The sequence below is a fragment of the Prosopis cineraria genome, unplaced genomic scaffold, assembly GCF_029017545.1.
Source record: "Prosopis cineraria cultivar Desert tree isolate PC_DT_omini unplaced genomic scaffold, ASM2901754v1 PC12, whole genome shotgun sequence".
Lineage (NCBI taxonomy): Eukaryota > Viridiplantae > Streptophyta > Magnoliopsida > Fabales > Fabaceae > Prosopis > Prosopis cineraria.
In genome coordinates, this window is record NW_026555343.1 from 8,880,795 (window position 1) to 8,903,262 (window position 22,468).

The following is a 22,468-nucleotide window of genomic DNA, read 5'->3' on the forward strand; positions in this document are numbered from 1 at the left end:
AAAAAATTGTATGGTAGAATAAGAGATATGGAGCAGCATGTGCTGTAAACATTTTCAGATCATTTATTTTCTTGTATCTTTTGAGTGAAACATTTCGTTACATTTTATTGCTTTTTATATTGTTAACAAAGCCATTTATTTTTTAGACGCATTTATTCAATTTATAATTTTTGAATCTGATTATCTTAGTTATTTTTATATTAACATGATTTATGAATGACAAGTGTCTTGTCAAGTTTAAGATTTTGCATAGGAAATATGACAATTCTTTTAAGACAAACCTATATTCTATATAAAATAAGAACATATACAAAAGCACCCATGCTGAAATATTAAAATAAGAATACAAAAGCACTCATGATGAAATATTATGCTTCCACATATGATCCTTGAATTTCTCAAATAAGCCACGTGAATGAATAAATTTGATTTGACTCTTTCAATTGACATCAATTATCAATACAACAACAACAAGCTTTTATCCCACTAAATGGGGTCGACTACATGGATTGCAAGACGCCATTGTGCTCTATCATTTATCAAGCTTTTAGAAGTGTTATTAATTAACAGATCGCGTTCAATAACTTTCAAAAGTGTTCTCTTAGGCCTTCCTCTACCTCTCTTAATCGAACTTAAAGTTATATGTTCCACTCTTCTCACTGGTACCTCCCTTGGTCTTCTTTATACATGCCCAAACCATCTCAACCGATTTTCTACCATTTTTTCCTCAATAGATGCCACCCTCACTTTTTCGCATACGTGTTCATTTTGAATTTTATCTTTACGTGTATGTCCGCACATCCAATTATCAATAATTGAAAATTATCAATAATTGATATTAATTAATTATGGCAGTCATCCAACTACAAAAGGCAAATGAGATGTTCTTGATTTCGATTTGTACAGTATAGCATAATAACATAATCAAAATCTTGTACCCAGGCACCACTGAAATTACGACAGTCATCCAACTACAAAAGGCAAATGAGAAATAGAACATTTGTACTCAGGCATGATCCTGAATTTCAGTACCAACTGTACACAGAAAAATGTCCAAGATCTGTCTGATTTTTTAAAAAAAATAAAAAAGGTCCAAGTTCCGGGTACAGTAAATTCTCGTGTATTCTACAACTGATCAAGCCAGGGTTTTCAGTTCACTAGCCCGCATTTAAGGGAAAAGCTTGTACACGAAGCATTAGGGATACTTACAAACCTAAAATAATGGATTGCGTTTCATCTTCTGTCAAACTGCAGAAACGTAAATAGATTAAACTGCTTTTTGAGTAACTTTATTCAAAAGAGGGAATACTAGGATGATGTTTTTCATTTCTAAGTTTGGTTCATTAAAAGAAAATTGGGACATTGGATTAGGACAAACAGAATTTGGTGTAGTGATTTGTGACAGAACCAAGCTACTTGTTAGGGGAGAGTTTAGGCTGAATCAAACATTTGTTTATACCTTTAACCATGCACCCACATGGGATCCAGAGAGATAGGCTTCTCACTTCTTATCCCAGAAGTCCTAGCTGGAGGTGCATGCACTGTGATCGGAAGAATCCATTCACATTTTTCTCTTCCCTCAATCAGAAGAGGATGTTCATACCTGAGGTTCAGAAAACATATGGCTTAGAATATAATCAACGGCCGCTTAAAAGCAAAAAGCTGTATGTAATTCAAAATTATGAGATGATTTGAAACAAATATTTCTATTAAACCCTTTCATTTCATTCCATAAGATACCAGAAGAGGTCCTCCAGTGAATTAGGTATTCCGCACCTAATCGACAAACATTTTTTCATTCGTAAGCATTGAGCGAGCCACCCTCAGGGTAATCAACTTATCAAACAACGCACGATGGAAAGCCATTTTTTTATAAAAATATCCTTCCACACCTTGTTTCGACAAGACGCAAAGTAGTTTCCTGCCCGCCACACATCCTTGTTAGCCAGGAAAACAAGATTCGAAATCTTTCCTGTCAGCTAGCCACCCTTGCAACCAATCTAAAAGCAGCGTTTTCTTGCCAACTGGACCAAGTCAGTAAATACATTGTAGAAAGCCTTAAGCCTGCTATCAAGAAGGAAAGATGCCTCTCGCCTTCGCTCGAGGTACAAGTAACCTTTCACCTGAACTCTTACTTCTCACTCTCTTAGGGTTCAATAAGAAAACAGTCTCTGGTCGCTCAGGACCCCCCCTGCAAGGTAATGGATGCGTGACTACACGCAACCATTTTCTTGCTGGGCACGAGTCAAATAAATAAAAAACACAAAACACAAAACAAAAAAGGCTGCCACTTTTGCAGGTGGGTTGGATTTTCCAACCCATTCCTTTGCGGGCTAGCCCAACCTAGCCCACAAATTGACTAGCCATTCCCAGTACTATATAATCATATAGTAAATTGATGGAGGTTTAAACACAGGCTTCTGTATTTCTGTCATCTCAAGTTTCGTCTTCCCCTCATCGTTATTAGTCTCCTTTTCCCTCAAGTTAGGACACTTTCTGTAGGACGGAATCGCAGAGACTTGATGACTTTCTATACTCTTGTGTATGTGCATTGTGCCACTTTTCTACTTGTGATGGACAAGAGAAGTGAGAAATACTCTCAAATTCATATTGCTATTTCTATTGAAAGTTATCAATACACTATGGATGTATTGTAAGTTGTGTTTTAATATTAGTTTAAACTGTCGTGTGTGGACATGTCTTTTTATTGTTTCCACTTTCCAATGAATATTGCACCAACAAAGTTGGCATGCGCTGGTACCAGAAGCCATACCATATCACAATGGTGCACCGGACATTGCCAACAACTATCTATTATTTTGCCAGGCATTAAGGACATTGATCACAAAATGTGAAAATTTGCTATAACACGTGGCGGCTTGACATTACATGAGCATAACGCCTAGACTAACTAATGACCAATGGATCCAGCCATAGAGACAAGTGAAAGTATGAATAGAAGATGCCAAAAATCTAAACACTAGATGCTTTAAGGAATAGAAACTTGTGATGTAGGACCAAGAAAAAAAGTCAAGGGTGAAATTCATACTTGGTCCAATCCAAATTCTTTGGAGTAGCATAAAATTCAAATCTAAGAACCCATTGCACAGACACACGAGGAGTGGAGAAAGACATTGGACCATCCATAGGGATAGAAAAAAGAAAGCTTGTTTGCACCAAATCCGCAACAACTTCATAATGGTCACTCTGGACCTAGAAAAACAAGTGAGAACAAGAGTATCAGAAGCCAACATTTTAGCATTTTACATGGAAAGAACTTCATGGTGGTATCATGAGTTAGCTCTAACAAAATGAAACTTAAAATATCCCAGTGTATTCCCAACAAAGATATTAGTTCTTTCACCGCGAAGAAAAGATAAGAATTAAAAAAAAAAAAAAACTACTAAATGAACAAATTTTTCAGCCTAGCCAACAAGGAGATCAGCTTCAACAAAAAAAATTCCAATTGCTCCTGACAAAAGACAGTGACCCTAATTAAAAAAAAAAGGGAAAATTAATTTACAAGTCCTATTTTTTTTTTTTCAATTTTGAATTAGATCCCTGTAGTCTATTTTATTTTAATCAAATCCTTATAGTTTGATCGATTAAATATTATATTCCTAAAGGTTAAAATTATTAATTAATGATTGAATTTTTTAAAATAGAAACACTTTTAAAAATTATAGAAAATTTAATTTAATACTTTTAGCCAAAAAAAATAATTTCATAAAATATTTATATTTTTATTAAATTTTTATATGAAAATTCTATATGTACCAAAGTTATTTAGAAAACATAACCTAATTATATGAATTTTGAGTTACAAAAATTATGTAATTAATTCTAAAATTATATAATGTTTAAATAAATATATAAAGTCCTTAATTTCATTTTTTCAAAAGGTAAGATCAAAGGATTTTAAAAACCAAGAACTAACATATTTAATCAATTAAACTATAAGGGCTTAATTAAAACAAATAAATTACAGGGATTAATTCAAAATTAAGTAAAACTATAAAGACTTATAGATTACTTTTCCAAAAAAAAAAAATACAAAATCCAACCATCCTCCAAGAAAATAATGAAATCCTCAAGGCTATGGAAACCTCAAGAATAGGAAATTTAAAATTGCAGTTTGTCAACTAAATTGTAGAAGCTATTTGTAGTCCAGGTTGCGAAAAATGAATACCTTAGTGATTGTTGGGAATGCTTTCTAGAAGGGTGGACAAATCTCCGATTTATAGTTTCTGAAGTTTCTAGTGTTATTGAGACCTGCATAAGCATATAGAAGAGTGTTTGGGAAAAAAATATGAAGAACACTCAGTTCTTAAGCATCATCATCAACAGACTCAGTCTAAATCTCCAGAGTTTGTAGAAAAACCTCAAGGCATCTCCTAGCTCTCTCTTCATGAAAGAAAGTTAGAGTCCCACCAATCTGTAACATGAAATTGTTCAAGATTTGGTAATCATAAAGTCTGCTTCAACAAAATTGATATCAAATTACACATAATTTTGATGTCGATTACCATATCACTGAAATAATAAGTGGAGTCAGAATTTTTTGGGGAAAATTTAAGCAGAACTTGGTCGTCCAGCCTGATGTTATATGACCTTCCTCTAATGAAGCCTTCTGCTGCAGAAAATGTTTAAACAAAATTAGCTGACCAAATAGTTGTTACATCTCAAAGCAGAACGCTGACATTTTTAAATAGGAATAATGTGTTTTTAAAATGAAAAGCATTTCGACATGCATATTTCACATGCAAAATTAAGTCAAGCAAAAGTGATAAACATTAATGAAAGACATTAGGAAAAACATAATCTTTAATCTCTATAGTTTCATCGGATTTTGCTTTTAATTCCTGTAGTTTTTTTCCAATGCTTTCAGTCCTTATAGGGGTTAAAAATACTGAAAAAACTGAAACTATAAGAACCTAAAAAACAAACATCACCTAATCTTTCTGAAACTATAGGGACTAAAAGCAAAACTTGATAAAACTATAGCCATATACCTAAACGACAAAATTACACAGTAACATTAAAATTGTCACATGGATTTAAAAATAATATAATTCACTATTGAACATTAATTTAAATTAAGTTACAGTTCCATTCCTTTTCTAATAAAGGTACTTAAAACTCATTCTCATTCTGTTTCTAATTCCATTTCCATCCGCTTTTAGCAAACCAAACGGAGCCTTGACCTCCCTGCTGACCAAGAGACACTTTACAAATTCTTGCCTAATTAATAAATTCGACGTCCTCAATATCCTCAAACTCTTTATAATCCTATCTAAAAATCCCAAAACACTCCCTTCCCAGCAAAGTCCCACACTCCCAAAATTGTTTCAATCTAACATTCCCCATTTCCACAAAAGTTCCCCAATTCCATCTCAAGTCTTTCTAAAAATTATTGCCTAAAAGTTCAATCCTGCAAATCTTTGCTCGATCCAAAAATTATTGCCTAAAAGTTCAATCCAGCATCCACAAATTCCAGCCTCATCTCCATGCTTTTATTTCAAAGATTTTTCTGGATGAAATTGGATAATTTTGCAGAAAGCAGCTGGGCCTTAAGGTTTTTAATATAGCAATAATAATTAACTCATCTGATGCACAGGACACTCTAGCACAAATGGAGAAAACATCAGCATAGGAGAATATTAACTTTTAAATCAAAGGGCATCAAAGGGAATGAAATCAAAACCATAGGTTGTAGCAAGATGATTTTTTACATTAAAAATGTAAAACTGAGTAACCAATAAATTTCACACTCACAAAGTGCAGCAACAACAACAACAACAAGCCTTTATCCTACTAGGTGGGTCGGCTACATGGATTGCAAGACGCCATTGTGCTCTATCATTTATCAAGCTTTTAAGAATATTATTAATTAAAAGATCACGTTCAATAACTTCTAAGAGTGTTCTCTTAGGCCTTCCTCTACCCCTCTTAATCGGACTCAAAGTTATATGTTCCACTCTTCTCACTGGTGCCTCCCTTGGTCTTCTTTGTACATGCCCAAACCATCTCAATCGATTTTCTACCATTTTTTCCTCAATAGGTGCTACCCTCACTTTTTTGCATACGTGCTCATTTCGAATTTTATCTTTACGTGTATGTCCGCACATCCATCGTAACATTCTCATCTCTGCCACTCCAACTTTATGCTCTTGCTGTCCCGTTAGAGCCCATCATTCACTACTATATAACATTGCCGGTCTGATAGCAGTGCGATAAAACTTTCCTTTAAGTTTATTAGGCACCTTACGATCGCAAATAACTCCTTTAGCTTTTCTCCAATTAAACCACCCAGCTTGAATCCTATGTGAAATATCTCCACTGATTTTGCCATCATGTTGAATAATGACTCCCAAATATCTAAACTTTTCCACTTGAGGTATAATTTGATCTCCCAATTTCACTTCCAAATTATTGTCGAATAGTCTTTACCAAATTTACAATATAAATATTCCGTCTTACTCCTACTCAGAGGGAAACCTTTCGACTCTAATGTCCTCCTCCATAACTCAAGTTTGCAATTAACCTCTTTTTTGTCTCTACTATAAGAACTATGTCATCCGCAAAGAGCATACATTTGGGAATTTCCCCTTGAATATGTTCTGTCAAAACATTTAGGATCAAGTTGAACATATAAGGACTCAGAGATGATCCCTGATGTAGTCCAATCTTTATAGGAAAATCCTTTGTTTGACCACTAGGCGTTCTTATACTAGTTTTTACCCCCTCATACACTCACAAAGTGCAACACCAGAACAAAATGCATTTTCCACAAGCATAGATCACTGAAATTGATGGGACCCAATTCTACAACAATTCCAGGTATTCCATGATTTACAGATAGAATATAATGTTTGAAATTTCAATTGGTATTGAACCACACTACCCAAACTATGAATGATCAAGTTCAAAACACCATGCTACATCAAATAAAGCACTGTGAAACATAAAAAAATATTATTGGAAAACAAAAACCAATGCAAGGAAAATTTACATGAAGAGTTATTGGCTGCTGCTTCTGGTGAAGAGGAAACTCCTGCATCATCCTCAGCAGAAAAAGGATTTCTGAACTTCTGTCGGTGACTTGGGGAGACGATTGACAATGACTTCTGAGGTGATAAGACATCTGTTTGCAAGAATGAATTGTAATTTGGAAAAGCAGACCTTCTGACTCAATGCAAGAGAAAAAGATGACTCTCATCAAGTATACTAAGAAAGAACATAGTTTCAGTGTGTTTCAGGACTAAACCTATTCAAAGAAAAAGAACAAGTTTAATTGGAAAAGTGATTTGCAGACTTTTATATAGCTCACCAGAAGCAGAATCATATAAAACCTCAGCCACAGAGAGTCGAGGAAGTGCCATTTGTGAAGATAAACTCATCCGAGAACCTTCCAAAGGATCCCTGCTTAAAGATCTTGCTGAAGAGGATCGCAATGATAGTGAACTTCCAAAGCTTCTGTGCAGATTATCTTTCACTGGGTTGTATGAGGAAACAGAGGAAACTTCATCCCTTGAGCTGTCATATCCTTCCTCTAAAGCATCATTAATATCATTTGCTCTAACCTGTAAAAAGGGGTTTATTTTTACATGATATCATTGAGCAAATGAAAGAGAAAGAGTGCCCCGTATTAAGATCTTCTTCACACAAAAAATATACCTAATGATGGCTTAAAAAGTGCAACAAAAATTGAGAAACTCATAATCTCCTGAAAAGGATTTTAAAGCCAAGACTGAATTGAATGCCTTTAGGGAAGGTGAAGTTAACATTATTCCGGAGTGAAGAAAGCTTGGGGGAAAATAGGGTGGGAATTATGCTGGCAGAAAGTTCAGAAAAAAAGAAAGAAACAAAAGAAACAGGGCTGAGAGATACGGTCAAACTCAGGGTGTTTTAACCTTGGCTTCTAAACCTCCTATTTTTTGGTCAGACACGCAGATGATGGGAATGATTAGGGAAAAAAAACAAGAACAATGAAATCAATCAAGATCTTATTTGATCCAATCTCCTAAATTCTGTTTTACTTAAAATTGTCCCGAACAGCTTAGTTGTGATATCCCTAGTTTTATACAGCTTATGGTTTTGTTAGTTTACAAAGCATAAATTTAATGATAAATAATCGTCATAAAACTTGAATATTTTTCATAAATTTTGTTTAATTTTGAATTTATTTTATTATCAGCAACTTTAGTACATTTTAGAAAATTTATATGCTAATTAAGGTCATGAAATTAGTAAATTATAATATTTTTAGGAGAAAACTATATTTTGATGGTTTTGTTAATTGTAATTTTAATCTATCATACAAATTTTGATTTGACATTAATGATCTTTCCAATAAATATATGGGAGGAACCCTCATGAGAGGCTGAAGGGATGAGCTAGAAAAGATAAGAGATAAGGGAAAAAAATTAAATTTCAAAACTTCAGGTGCCAATTTGAAAACTTGACTGAGACATCAATTTCTTCATCCACATTATTCTTCCCCATTTTCTGCCCATTGAGGGCAGCATCTCCACCATTCTACAATTTAGCAGTGACAACGAAAAAGAATAAACTATTTCATCCACAGGATCCTACCTCACTACACAAGTTATTTCATCACCAAACCCTCTTGCAAACACGCCACCTCAACAAAATAGGACAGTTGAGGTAAAAAAAAAAAAAATAGACATATCCTTGACATTAACATAGCTCATATGTTATCCATGAATGTGCCTCACCAAATTTATGGAGAGTAATATTGGCCCTAAAATTGAAGTAGCAAACCATCTCTTGGAAACAAGAATGAATCACATGGAAATACCTGTACCCCTGAAAATGACCAATCTATGCAGGAATGTTATGCATTCTACTTCCTCAAGAAAGAACAATGGTGATGTAGCTGCCACACTATTCCTTAAAGAATATCAAGATATCATTATCCAGACAAAGAATTGATGAAAGCCTATACTTAAACTGTCCTAGACTTGCACTAGGAAAGGAATGTCTTATGTTAAGTAGTTTTGCATGGACTTAGCCATTTCACCAAAATATACTGAACAATTTGGTTAGCATCCCAAAGTTTATATACCCTTTATGTTTCTTATCATTTTCAGATGTGGAACTTCTAATCTCCAACACTCCACCTCAAATGTAACTAGACCAGACTCTTTTTAAATCTAGTTCTCATTTGGGCTCAATTCTTTTTTGTTTCTGTGTATATTTGCTTGGACTCGTTTTTCTGAGTCCCAGAGGCCTCAAGTCCATCATTATTTCTTCAGTGCTTACACCTGAACTTTTGAACCTCAAGTCCTATAGTTCTTTTTTTCAACTAGTCTAGATCTTACAGCGATTAGACCTCTTTTTATTTTTTTAGTACCTTGATACCATTAAAAGGGCTAACATAATTCTCGTCCTCAATTCATCAAGTATAATTGGACTAGAACCAATCAATAAAATATAATATGGAGGCAACTAGCCTACCCACCAAGCCAAGATTCTAGGGAATCATTCACACAAAATCATAATCAAAAAAGAATTAAATCCCAACTACAAGAAAAGAAATCATATGGAAATAATGGGAGGAGAAAATATTGGATATACCACAAGTGACGTATTATAATTTCCAACAACAACAACAACAAACCTTATCCCACTAAGTGAGGTCGGCTACATGGATTATATGATGCCATTGTGCTCTATCATTTATTAAGCTTTTAAAAATATTGTTAATTAGATTACAAAAGTATTCTCTTCAATTTTCCTCTACCCTTCTTGACAGGAGTCAAAGTCATCTATTTCACTCTCCTCATAGATGCCTCCCGTGGTCTTCTTTGCACGTGTCTAGACCACCTCAAATGATTTTCTATCATTTTTCCTTCAATAGGTGCCACGCCCACTTTTTCTCATATTCGCTCATTTCAAATTTTGTCTTTACGTATACATCCACACATCCATCTCAACATTCTCATCTCTATTACTCCAACTTTATGCTCTTGCTGTCCCGTTAAAGCCCAACATTCACTACCATATAATATTAATGGTCTTATAACAGTTCGATAAATCTTCCCTTTAAATTTATTAAGTACCTTACGATCGCAAATAACTTCTTTAACCTTTCTCTAATTAAACCATCCTGCTTGTATCCTATGTGTAATATCTCCATCAATTTTCCCATTTTGTTGAATAATCGCTCCCAAACATCTAAAAAAATTTTATTTGAGGTATAGTTTGATCACCCAATTTCACTTCCAAGTTACTACTTATTGACTCCTTATCAAAATTACAATGTAAATATTTTGTTTTACTCCTACTCAGGTGGAAACCTTTTGACTCCAATATCTTTCTCCATAACTCAAATTTACAATTAATCTCTTCTCTTACCTCTGCTATAAGAACTATATCATCAGTGAAAAGCATGCATTTAAGGATTTTCTCTTGAATATGCTTAGTCAAAACATCTAAGATTAGATCAAACAAATAAGAACTCAAAGATGATCCCTAATGCAGCCCAATTTTTATAGAAAAATTTTTTGTTTTACCACCAAACATTTTTATACTAGTTTTTGCCCTCTCATACATGTTTTGTATAGCTCGAATATAGGCAACCTGGCCACCCTTCTTTTCCAATGCCTTCCAAAGTACTTTTTTCGATACACGATCAGAAGCTTTTTCCAAATCAATGACAACCATATGTAAATCGCTTATGTAGTCGCCTCCCTATCATGAAGCCGAACTAATTCTCAGAAATATCAATTTTCAATCTCAACCTATGCTCAATCACTCTTTCCCATAAATGTCACCCTGTGGAAGTATATTATCATGCAAACTTAAAAAGTTCAATTGAAGTGGTTAAAGGTGCTTCATAAGAGGGGCTGGAGGGAGAATTCCCTAGCTTGTAGGGGATTGTTGGTCATAAGTGTTCTGTGACAATTCTTCTGCAAATTCTTCCAAATTTGCCATGATATTTTCTCTCCCAGATCTATGGAAATTCTACTGCTTATTCTCTCATTCTCTCACTGATCCTAATAGCTGAAATAGATGAACATCTAGTTTCCTTATTAAAATGGTCAGATTTGTGTTTTAACTGCTTTTTGTAGCCATTGGGCATTTACTGATTTCTGTCCATTGATTGTTTTCTGTGCTTATACCTTGCTTCCCTTCTTGCGTCAGTTTGACCTGCAAGTCACTTACTCTGCGCCTCTGTTTATTTTGCTTCTGCTTTCCAGTATGATTCAGAACTTGATAGCATGATTCAGAACTTCATTGATGAAATACTAGTGAAAGTAATAAGTCACAAAAAGCATTGTATATTGTGGCCACCAAATGCGCTTATACGTTGCTAATTACTAATAATTTTATTTATATTCCTTTAGATGAATGATGATTTTCTTATATCCTTGAGAACCCTATCTACGCCAAGTTTAAGTAATCTCTCATCAAATATTTCCACGTTTTGTCCAAATTCCATATGATAATTAAAAACTAATGGGAACTTTGAAAATAAGGGGTAAGCAAATGAGTATTAAGCTAAACCACAGGTATGTTTAATTTACCCAATAAAGAAATAGCACAAATAGCATACCCAATCAGCATCTCCATCCATCAATTTCCAATATATATCCATTTGGACAGTAGTTGAAGGGACAAGTTCTGAAAACAGAGTATGGGGATCCATTAATTATAATTGCCTTACAGCAGATCATGAACAATATATTATTGCAAGACTACATTAAATTAAAAAATAATTGGTAAAATAGTACTACCATATTAGTGAAGTCTAGTCCACTTGAATTAGTACAAATACAAAATCTAATTATGGTAACTTCACCAAGTTAAATATTAATAAAATTTCATCATTCCCATCATCAACATTATTGAATTTGAATGAAGTCTAAATAGTACACGCCACATAGCCTGCCCATGTGAGGTCATAGAGCTGGGTGGTTAAATGAGGTTCAAACAAAGTAGACCACTGGTTCTATGCTTCCTTTAGGGATTAAGTTTTGCATTTTAGTAAATTGTTTCCTATAATTTTGGCAAGAAGGATTATGGAATTTTTTTTTTTTTTTTTGGTTCCATTTTAATTATGATAGGTTTGGCCAAACTAGGGTTGCCAGCCACCTGGACATATATACCTTGTTTCTTGAATAGAAAGATACAAAATTGCTGCACCTTGATTTAGGATTTTGATGTTTAGTGGTAGGGGGTAGGAAGAATAGGGGAGAGAGAGAGAGAGACGGAATAGAGAGATGAGAGAGAAAGGAAGAAAAGAGATTAGGATTCTTGATAGTACTTCTGAATTAGTTGTGTAATTCGTAAAAGAAATATTAAAGATAGTTAGTTAATTAGTTGAGATTGTTAAAGGAATAAAGATAGGTCAGGTTAGCATCTATATATGGTGGGGAGTAAGCCTGAGGGTATGCTAGATGAAATTCAGAGTATTATTCAGAACTTCTTCTTCTTCTCTCTCTCTCTCTCTCTGTGTTTTTCTCTCTTCTCCCTATTATTTCCTTATTTCTTTTCACCACTACAGAACAGAATTATTCACCAAAAAAACATAACATCATATTTACAATAATCCTCTCTTTATATAGGTGCTCCAACTGACTTATGATTATCTCCCTACCGGTAACTAACTCTAACTAACAAACAACTAACTTCTTTATTTTAGTTACAAATTACACATCATATTTCCACACGGAATCAGAACCTTCTACAAGGATCCGAACCTTTGGGTATGTTCGTGATCTCCATATAGCAAGTCTTTCCCAAAAGCCCCTTTGATACATTTGATATTTTTGAGGTGGTGCGTCACTTCATTACATCCCAATGGCTTTCTACACTTACAATAAAAAAGTTAAAAAGATATTCAATCGAGTGACTGAGATAATCTACTTATCCAACATGTCGCCAATCACCTACTAGGATTTGTCGAAGACTCCCTCTATTCTAGTAGAAGTTTGACATTAGAATCTACGGAAGTATTAATTGAGTAGTGATCTAGCATGATTTGATCAAGAACCAATGTGCGCTTTCTTCAAAAGATTACTTCCCCTATACTGAAATGAGCTACCTCAATGCCCAAAAAGTATTTTAACTTCAAAATCCTTCGTCATAAAGCGATCAACAATGTGCTATTTAAACTGAGAGATTTGTTCTTCATCATTTCCATTGATAATGATACCATCCTTGTATAGACCGGAATATGTGCAAAGTTTAACATCTTGATCCATTTAGAATAAGGAATGATCAACTTTATTTCTAACCATCCAAAATTGTTGCTAGATTGCGCATATAAATAAAGCAACATGGTTTAAAAGGTAGACAATCAATGGAAAAGACAAAACCAAGCTAACCTCCTTCCATCAGTAAGCCACTACTTTTCTGGTTCACCCATACTTGTAATGGAATACGCACTTCCTGAAAGAACACAAGTTCAACAAAATTAGACAGAGATACCCACGAAACAGACAGAAAGGCTGACACAATAATCAGCACACATTCTTTTGTATAAAAATGTAGATGAGGTGTATAACATCTGCATGACCATGTCATACAAATCATAGACACTGCAGATTATAAAAAGGAGCGACAACATGCTATATTGGCCAAAAATGCTCCCAAGTCCCAACAGCTTCAAATCATAAGCAAGTAAAAGTAAATTCCAGGGCTATGGAAAATGTCATTTTCCATCAAAATGATGGAAGGGTCATTGCTGGGGGGGCTATAGAAAATGCTCAGTTCTTGGGAATGATGTCTTTTAAGACCATTTTGCCTCCAATATTATCACAATTTCGCCCCCAACAAATTAAAAATGCCTATCAGCAAGTTGTGTCACCATCTTCTTCTCTCCTGCACTGAAAATACTTAAAGCCTATAAATAGATCATCCCCATATAGCCTACCACAAAACAAAATAACACTTAACCAAGAACACCGACTCTGATCATAAAGAAATGAAACACAATATAACAGCAGCACATTAAGTCTTGTATATCTCAGACGGTCAGACCCATTTATACTTCCTTAAACCTTCAGACTCAGACCAAACAATAAAAGTGGATCACATGGATAAACCATGTACATTCTTCTTTAATCCTTTATTTGTCTACATTATTATTCCCTCAAGGAAGAAATCTCAAGTGTCTAGGTAAGAGTACACTCTTCATTATATTGTACCCATGGTATCAAGAGAGAAGTTTAAGATTGATGCTGTCTTGACCTCTTAGCTGGAGTATATCATGTTAACTTGATCTGGAATGATTATATTGCCATCCACAGTAAGGATAGACTGTCATTCTAGGATCAGCAATAGTTAAGTATTAAAGAAGTACACACCTAGGAGAACAGCTACAGGTTGTGAGAGAGGAATCCAGTAAATTCCATCAAAAAGCCTTAGCAATAAGGCAATGGAAATTCTTAAGCTGAGAGTATCCTCCATAACTTCAAAACAAGTCTCTTCTCAGCTCCTGCATCAAAAATTAACTTCTACTCTTTGCCAACCATCTCTACTCTCATTTATACAGAGAAAATAATAAGAAAAATCATGTTCTTTGGACACTTGTTTTACACGATTTACCAAGACGTTGCTTTAACATTTTGTGACATTCATCACAAAAATATTTCAAATAGCATAAGCCATTTATAGAAAGCCCAAGGTTTTAGCCTTGGTAACTTTTTTATTGAGAATATGCAAAGCAACAAATAGTACCCTTCTAACCAGAAAAGCTATAAGAAACGGATAGTTAAATAGACTCAAAAAACCAAGAGTGTCAATCTCTCTTTAAACAAAATTATTCCTTCGAAATGACTGACCAAATAACCAAAGAGAGGTCACAAATTCGCTCCTCCCAACTAATTTATGATTTAATCTCAAAATATAAGAAATGAAGAGACAATATGATCTAACCGCAAATGAATTACAAGTCCTTAACATGAAAATAAAATGGTCCAGATGCATTTCAGCATAAATCAGCACAAGTTATTGAAAACCAACCATATTAGTAACATCTTTTACAGACTCTGCATATGATTGCCCATTCTCCAGCACGAGCCACTCCCCAGTTAATGCACTTTTAACATTGTAAAAATAGCGAACAGTTGAACCCTTGTAAGATGGCGGAATAATGCTAGGCAGAAGTGCTCGCACAACATCTGCAATGACAGACTATACAGTCAAATCTGAGTTTATACAAATAGATAACAACAGTACAACACAAGCATGACTAGTTAACATGTAACATAATGAATGATAACCAAGCTTATAGAGCAAATTTGCAAGAAAAACATTTAAACAAGAAATGGCAATGAGTTGTCGAAAACTTTTAAGCTAGTTTTTTTGTTGTCTGGTGTTTTCAGAATATGATCCCAAAATAGATAGACAATATAATCCACTCCTATGATCAATAACTAATGTCACCTGGATGCAGACACTCATACAGACATAGCCAATGAAGCAGTAACCAATACATCTTTAACTGATTGTGGCAAAGAAAGGGGAAGTAATGAATGACCAAGTCAACATCAAAGTGCACATGCATGATGATCCTGGTCAAATAAATCTTGCGGATATTAAAGAGCACTTTTAATGAGATTACTAGCATTTAGCAATTAGCAAACAGATATAGCCAATGAAGAAGTAAGCAATACGTCTTTAACTGATGATGGCAAAGCAAGTGGAAGTAATGAATGACAAAGTCAACAATTCAAAGTGCAAATGCATGATGACCCAGGTCAAATAAATCTCATGGATATTGAAGAGCACCTTTAATGAGATTACTAGAATTTAGGAAGTTATACTTCTTCCCTTCATTTGCTGTATTGCTTAGCTTGTGTTTTACTTTGAGTGGTGCTTACTTTGTATCAACTGTTCATGCTTTGTATGCCCAGTTGTGGCAAAGTAAAAACGTTTTCCCTTCTCATTTTTTATTTTCATAACACCACATTACACCTAGTTAAACTTCAACTCTATAAGGCACCAGCTTCCATTTTGGTGTAATGAATGGAATATTTCCAAACTCTGACATGTCATCATAAGTACTCCTTTTATTCTCCCACTGGCTTAATTTCAGTTTCCATTATTTAGACAGTATTAAATGAAACTCCTGCAGTGTCCATAGTTATACTTCTCCTTTTGATGAGTAAAAGGCCCAAACGGTCACTAAAATAAATCTGGAGACCTATGAAGTCAAAATATCATATTAGAATGCTCAAGCACCAAAAGCAGCGTGGAAAACTCCAACATCTTTCCATTTGGTTTTTCTTTTTGTTTTGGTGACTCAAACCTTTATCAAGCAGTCAAAGACAGGACACATTAACTACATTAGTTTTACTTTTTTTTAATGCCAGTTATTGAAGCCATCATGCGAATATCTGGAATTAAGAATTGTGTAGCTATGCCCTCAGAAATGTAATGAGTGTTATTTACTCAGGAAGGAACCCAGGTTATCCCAAAATGGGACAGCGGCATCCCCTAAAACTTTTACTTCCTTTGTAATATTACTTGTAGATCACATTAGTTTTTGAAAATTTCAAAACTTTGCCCCCCTTAAAATTTTTATTTTTACCTTCCGCCCCCCTTGTCAATATTTTCTAGTTCCGTCTCTGCATGTACCATACACAAATATTTTGCCATCTCTATAAGTTAACAGAAGGGGAAATCTAGGAACCATGAATAAAAAATTAAAAAAAAAAAAATCTGTAACAGACTGCTCTATTCACAAGCTTAGTTTTGATGTAATGCCCGCTGTAATATCCTCAGAATTGATGTAATGAACCTGGACATGCCTAGTTTAGATGGTGATTTAATACTTTAGATGGCCATGGGTCTTCAATGATATTAGAGGCAGTATTATAAACTGTTGATTCGAAAAATATATTGTTGGAACTTGATATTAAATGAGATAAGCCATTTTACTTATGAGCGTGCAAGGTGCATCAGCTTTTCCAACCCCTGAAAACATACAATGATTAACGAGGAAAATTCTGACCCATGGTCCTTAAGGTAAATATGAATTATTCGAATTTGCAAATGTCAATAGCATGCTAATCGCATGAGCTGATACAAGAACTCAACAGATAGGCAGGATTCTTTAATATAGAATTTAGCATACATGATTTGCTGGTGCCAGCAGAAACGATCTGATTTGCAACCATGGCGGTCGTGGAGCCGTCCAAAAACACATATTCACCTGAGTACAAAAATGACATGAAAGTACCACAGTAAAAACTACAAATTGCTTGTGGGTCATTAGAAAGCTAAAAGCAAACAACAATAGACCAACAATAAGCACACAGTTCATCAGACGAACCTCTCTTTTGCTTTAAACCTGGCAACGGTTTCTGTGTGGCGAACCACTGAACATCCAATTTCTCAATGCCTTTAATCTCAAAACTCAGTCTTTCAACTAAAAATGAATACATACTAGATGGATTGGAGATCTCGACGGTAACCACAACTGGATCACCAGGCCTGTATACTTCTTTATCTGCTTCAAGTTTTAATGTAGGAAGGAGTTCGACCTTCGGGGAATGATCCCCCGTACCCGAATCCCGACCGCCTAAAAAGGAAAATCTACTCGATAGCATTGCTCTCGTCTGAAATTCTTGCTCTTTCGATTAGGCAAGAAAGCATGAAAGGGCTTGAGCTGCGACTGCAAGTGCAAGGTGAAAAAGGACAGAGATGATAGCAACTGATTCCAGAAGACGAGGTTCAGATCGGAAGGTGGCGCCGGCGACTGTGTTTATGGGCTAGTGGGCTGGGCAGTGCGAGGGGTGTCGAGCGAGAGCCGAGAGGGAAGATGCGAGCAGTGAGCACGAAGACGCGAGATTCAGAAATGATTTGAGGAGGCGAGATTTAGATCTGAGACGAAGAGGCGAGATTGAGTAGAGATCAATTGCCTAATTGTAAATTACCGATGCTCTGGAATTATGCTGATCAAATTTTCTCCATTTCCCTTCCGCCATGTTTTTCTTCCCTTCTCATTTCATTTGTCAGATGGCCACTTTTTTGAGCAACAAGTTCATTAGGCATTTTTTCGATTGTCGTTGTGATAACTTCATTAGTTGAAGCCGCTGAGTTTTCAAGGGAAGAATATTCAGACCCAAAGCATTTGTCACTACAGAATTTCACCGTTGCGGAACAATATAAAATATTTTATTTATTAAAAATATTTTTAAAAAACATATTAATTATATTTTAAAATATTAAAAATATTTTATTCTTTTGAATATCCAACCTTTTAAAAAAAAAATATCCCATACCTTATAATTGGAGAGGAAAAAGTAGCTAGATTATTACTGTCACATGTTTCCATAAATAGGAACTAACTTTAATTGGTCTCTGTCTATCACAAATTGTGAGACAATTTGAGATGTGAACTTGTGGAGCTTTTATTTTATTATTATTACTATAAGAAAGAAAACGAATCTTGAAAAATAACAATTAAGGAAACTCTAAAATCATTAATTTCAATTAAGGATTATAAGATATTAAAATCTTAATAAAGAACCATGATCCTTATTTAGAATTAAAAAAAATATAAATTGTCTTAGGCAAATTAACCATCATGTTATAGAGAAAAAAATTATTTCCCAAAATACTATAATTTAAAAATTATTTTTCAAGATACTATAAGTTAAAAACTTGGCTTGATAGATACTGAATTTTAAATTTTCTCTTTTATTCTCTGTTGTAAAAGTTGGCTTTCATCTCACCAAGTTTATATGTCAGATTCTTGCCTACTTTTTTTTTTTCCTCTCTTTCTCCTTCATGTGATCCTACTTTTATGACTCTGAAAAGTATGTTAGCAGAGGGTATTAAAATAAGAGAGGACAGATGGAATATTGAAAAAGTCATGAAGGCTCTAATGTCAGACATTGATCATGGGCAGTTTTTTTTAATATTGATTAATGATTGGCAAAAATACTAAAATATTACATAAAAAATTAATTATTAGAATACTATAAAAGAAAAAATATTTTTCAAATGCTATAAAACCAAAAATTGATTTAATAGGAATGTACACAACTTGGTTTGATTGAAGTCAATTTTCACATTTTATTCCCTACCCACCCCTATCCTAATCCATCATTAGTTAATCATTAATTTTATTAACATAATCATGATGATAAAATGATTATTTTTTATTACTAAATTATTTTTTACAAAAAAAATTGATGGGATAATCATTAATGAAATGATGAGCTGCTAAATAGATTTTTATTATTTTATATAATGATACTTTTTTGTAATTAATTTAGATTAAAGTAGAATAAATAATGATTTAAAAATATAAAATAATAAAATGAGTCAATAATAACAAAAGGCTATTTTTTTAATTAAAGATTAAATATTTTTACATTAAAAAATATAATTTATACATAATAGCTTCCTGTGCCACATTTTGATCTCCTTATAACACGGTGTGGTCGCCCTTGTCTTGTAAGATCTTCGTGTTGAGATTCTGACGATTCTACGGTTGGTACAATTAGTAGGGTATTCAAATCAAAAAAAGGAGACTCTGTAAGGGAGATCAAATGCTGTGGAGTCGCAAATATTTCATTCGAGGGCCCTCCACGTTCAAATGTGTAATCATTGTATTCGGCTACAAATAACGGTGGATCATCAAATAAAGAAGTGAATGAACCAAATTGTTCAATATTTGGAGAGCTAAACTGGTGGGACAAGGATGATGGGGGGCATGCGATGGAATTGAGTAAACAAGTTAGAAGAAGAAAGGCATCCTTGGTCTTGTTCCACTTCATCTTCAATGGCGTTAGGTGGTTGTGTAGACAAATAGCCTCTACGTCTCCTACTTTTATCTACCTTGAGGTATACATGGGCGTGGCACATCTATTACAGGTGGAGCAAGTTGAGGGAACATTATGAAGCGTTGCTCTCTTAATGCAAGTAATATATTGCATTGGTCTTGATAGACCCTTTCTTGATAATCTATTATAGGTATTTGTAAAGGGTTTTAAAGACTTAACTTATATAAATCTTCCGCTATATTTGCCTGAAATTAGTTAAAAATATTAAGAAGTAGGAATATCAATTGTAAAAATATAATGATAGTGAATACTTACTGCAAAACCAGTTGCAGCAGTTCTTGAGCTAATCTACCTTTGAGTGTGTCTCCAATACCATCGCATGTACTCGGATGTGCGATCTAATGGCTCGTTTGATATAGGAGACTCTATAATAGTATGTTCCCATCCTTTCCATGCATTAATGAAGTTTGCATGCTCCTCAATCCAATTTGATGATGTTATTCCCCTAAGTGTAATGTGTGGACATTCCCCAAACTAATTGGGGGAAAAGGAATCGGTTGTTGAAGACCAAATTGTCTCATGACACGATCAAGGTGGTGCCATTCTATTATGTGAAAGCATATTAAGGGAATTGAAGCCCTCCAAATTTGTTGTATGACTAAGTAATAGCTTGGAATCAAAAGTTGCACTAATTGAGAATTATACGGTTTCCAAATTATCTCATCCTCCGCCATTGTATCGAGCTAAAGTCTATATTGTTGTAATGCCATGGCATTAGGACGAGGTGGTCACTCCACATTTTTCCATCTTTGATTAATTTTTGCAACATGATAAATTTATATGATTAAATAAAAATATAAACTTATATCAGTGAAATCCTAAAATAAGCATTGCCTAAATTCAGGAGGGGATATGAGAGGATAGATATCTATTTGTGTATTTGAAGTTGGAGTCGCTTTGGTGCGAGCTTCGGAAAGCGATCCCATGCCTAAAAGTGAAGTAATGTTAAGCATCCACCTATCCCTTGCTTAGTTAGGTTGGTGGCATTACATAACTCTCTATAAAGATGTGTTAATATTGTAGATCCCCATGAAAAGCAACCAGTTTCTTCAAAATTCCAAAGTAATGGTAGATACATTAAATAAACTTTATGACCTAACCTATCTGGCATTAAATACCTACCAATCAACCTAAGTATGTAAGCTCTTTGTGAATTGTTGAATTTGTACATCATTCACATCATCTAGAAGGTGGTGAAAGTGTTCAGCTAGCCAAGGAATTACAAGCCTTTATCCTGACATTTTATCTTCTGGTGGTTGTATTTCAAAGAGCCATTCACAAACATTAAACCAATTTCAGTCTATTTTACCAAAGACAGGAGTTCCAATACATGAAGGTCTAATTAAATAGAAACATCTTGTAAAGTTATTGTGCATTCACCACGAGTAGTATTAAAAGTATGTGTCTCAAGTCGCCACCTCTCAACAAGTGCTGAGACCAGAGTTGGGTCATATTCATCTTGTCCTATTCTTGCAACTCCATAAAATCCAGCTTGTTTAAGGTACTCTATGATTTGGAGTGGTGGATCTATCAATCGATCTTCATGCATGACTCTTCGAGTTTGAAGGATGCAATCGTGCTAAAAAAAAATTAAACTTGATAAAATTATCAAGTATAATAATTTTAGACAAGATAAGGAGAAATGATAATTATATTATCATTCTATATGGTCTGTGAAATATATTATTCTTGTAAGATTAATAATGTATTTTCTTCTGGGCCTGGGTTAATAACTTGCCTTGTTTGAGCCATTTATTTACTACTGCAATGCAATTTGAAGAAACAAAGGAATTTCTAATAGCAAGAAGAATGTCAATTAAAATTAACACATTTATCTAGAATAATTAATGTCAAATTTAGTGCAAATCATACAAATTAACTTCTACATGCTTGTTCATTTGGACAAGTAGAGCGATTATGACCCGTTTGTCTACATAACTCACATTTATTTGGCTCAGTGGGTATGGTCCAATCCATCTCATTACATATGTGAGTTGATTGAGGACGACCTCTTTCTCTAATCATTGATGGGTCAAGAATTAAATTAAGAATATCAGTTTCATGCTAATGAATCTCATCTCCTATAGGGCGAAACTCATTACTATAAGCTTGCCTTATATATTGTAAAGTGAAAATGGGATCCACGAATTGTAAATGGTTTAAGCCAACACTAGCACATGCTGCAATTATATGCATGCATGGGTATTTTTTTACTTGAAACTCTTCACAATCACATTTTTTCTCATTCAAGCTAACCTTACAATAGTGACCAAATTGATGAATTTGAACATTGTATGGTTCTTGCACCTCAAATGATGTTTTCCTTTGATTAAAAGTGCAAATGATACAAGCTGATACAGTTTGTGTGGCCATTTCTAACTTCTTGCTAATTGTCTGAGAAAACATTTGACCAACTGCTATTAATGCTTCAACTTGTTGGGCACGTTTAACAAAATAGTTATTCACCCTATATACAGTAGCCTTCACAAGTCTTATAATTGGTAGGCTTCGGACACCTTTAAAAACACTATTCATGCATTCTGCTAGATTAGTTGTCATGTGACCATAATGCCAACCTTAATATCATATGCACGCCACAACTTTTCTATTGGAATTTCACCTATCCATCTTGATGCTCG

At 34.3% G+C, this 22,468-nt stretch overlaps 1 pseudogene; it reads right to left on the minus strand.

The window, feature by feature from the left end:
• Positions 1–949: 949 nt before the first annotated feature.
• Positions 950–18,062, minus strand: LOC129288040 (uncharacterized; annotated as a pseudogene).
• Between the last annotated feature and the right edge of the window lie 4,406 nt (positions 18,063–22,468).